Source organism: Eutrema salsugineum, unplaced genomic scaffold (assembly GCF_000478725.1).
Source record: "Eutrema salsugineum unplaced genomic scaffold, Eutsalg1_0 scaffold_8, whole genome shotgun sequence".
NCBI lineage: Eukaryota > Viridiplantae > Streptophyta > Magnoliopsida > Brassicales > Brassicaceae > Eutrema > Eutrema salsugineum.
Window position 1 is genome coordinate 10,634,128 of NW_006256414.1, and position 1,974 is coordinate 10,636,101.

At 44.1% G+C, this 1,974-nt stretch overlaps 1 non-coding gene across 1 annotated transcript; it reads left to right on the plus strand.

The window, feature by feature from the left end:
* The first annotated feature begins 892 nt into the window (after positions 1–892).
* Positions 893–997, plus strand: LOC112082386. The gene has a single exon (XR_002897051.1). It is a non-coding gene; the product is annotated as a small nucleolar RNA R71 (small nucleolar RNA).
* The last annotated feature ends 977 nt before the right edge of the window (positions 998–1,974 follow it).

A 1,974-nucleotide genomic window follows, 5' to 3' on the forward strand; every position in this document is an offset into this window, starting at 1 on the left:
CGGGCAGTGTGGTTATAGCATTGCAAAAACTCTTTGGGTTATCCTCAACCCTTCCTGGAAGAACTCCACTTTGCCTCTTCATAGAGTCGGCTGTTGGGCAACTTGTACGTCTAGGTTTTTAACGTGCGAAGATAAAGCTTCAAACTTCCCGTTCAGGTCATTGTACATGCAGTCAACCTTCACTTTCATGTCTTTAGATGCTTTTTCGTTCGTCATAACGAGCTGTTGGATGGACTGTTCAAGTCTACCGATTTGTGAAACTAGCTGGTTTGTCGTGACTCCCTGCTGTTGTACAAATTGATTGTTAAAACCCGTACCTTGATAGTTATATGGCTGTCGCGGTTGATAAGCTCCTGTCCCTCCAAAGTTTCCGCCTTGGAACTTGTTTTGGAAGGATTTTTGCTGAGGTGGGTAGTACTGATCTTGAGGATTCTCCACATTTGGATTGCCGTAAGAGAGGTTGTCGTAATTTGCATTCCGGAAGATGTTGTTGAAGCTATTGTTGAAGCGATTTGGATATGGTGCTTGTGCTCCTACATAGTTCACCTCTTCTTCTTGAAAGGCTTGATTAATGTGATCGATATCACTAGGTCCTTCATCTTCTGCGCCATTGTTGGTCTCACAAGCATGGATTGGGCGATTGTTTCTCTTCAAAAGCTGGCTCATCATGTTCTTCAACTCAGTTATCTCCTTGTTGTCTGCTCCGGTCTGCTTCGTCAAGCGATCGTATTCAGGACAATCATTGCTATTGGCTTGAGCCAAATTCTCGATGAGGGCTCTTCCTCGTGCTATCGTCTTTTGTCCAAAATCTCCATTGCTAGCTGTATCAAGCGAAAGTTTGTATTTTGGTTGCAAACCTCGGTAAAAGGTGCTCAGCAGGCTTGATCCAGGAAATCCATGATGGGGGCAATCACGTTCATACTCCTTAAAACGTTCCCAGGCTTCATAAAAAGGTTCAGTCGGTCCTTGCTGAAAGCTTGAGATCTTTGTTCTCAACAAGTTCGACCTTGACTTAGTATAGAAGTGATTCAGGAAAGCAGTTTTACACTCTTCCCAATTAGTAATTGATCCTGCAGGCAAAGATTTCAACCAACGGTGAGCTCTATCTGCTAGTGAAAAAGGGAACAACTTACACTTTAAATAGTCTGCTGGAACTTGGTTTGTTCTCATCATGCTGCAGATTTCTTCAAAGAGCTCGATATGGTCCATTGGGTGTTCAGAAGGAACTCCATGGAATTGGTTTTGTTTCACCAATGAGATGATTTGAGGCTTGACTTCAAACTCGTTCCGGTTCGGAATTGGAACTTGAATTGCAGATCGGTTTTGAAAGTTTTGAGTAGGTGCATCGAAATCAGCTATGCGATGGTTCCTGGCTTGTCTACGGTGTTGATTTTCTGGCTGCACAGGGCGGTTAACGCGCCCATTCGGCTGCATTCCTTGGTGGTCACCATCGGCTGCATTCCTTGGTGGTCACCATCGGCTGCATTGATAGGTGCATCAAGGTCTTCACGTTCCTCTCTCTCGCGGTTCTGGTGGTTTCTTGGAGGAACCTCATCCTCTTCTTCATCTTGTCGAGCATGATCACCTCCTCTGTGATTATTCTCTTCATTTTCTCCATGTTCGGACCCGTCTTGGTCCATATTTAAAGCTCGGTTAATAGGATCTCCAGGCTGGTCGTCGTTGGCCATTCCTTGCGTTCATCTAAGTCTTCAAAGTTCTCTTTCGTGTCTGTCTATCTCGTCTAGAATTGGAATGTTTTCTACAGGTCTGCGCCTGGTATTCATGCAATTCAGAGAAAAACAAAAGAAGGGAAAGATAATTCAGCAAAACTTTAAGAAAGAACTAGAGACCAGGTGTCTAGAACAGAAGTTAAAACAAGAAAAATAACAAAAGGCAGCGAAACAAATCCCCGGCAACGGCGCCAAAAACTTGATGTGTGTCAACTGCGTGAGGGAACAAGTTTTACCCTTAAAA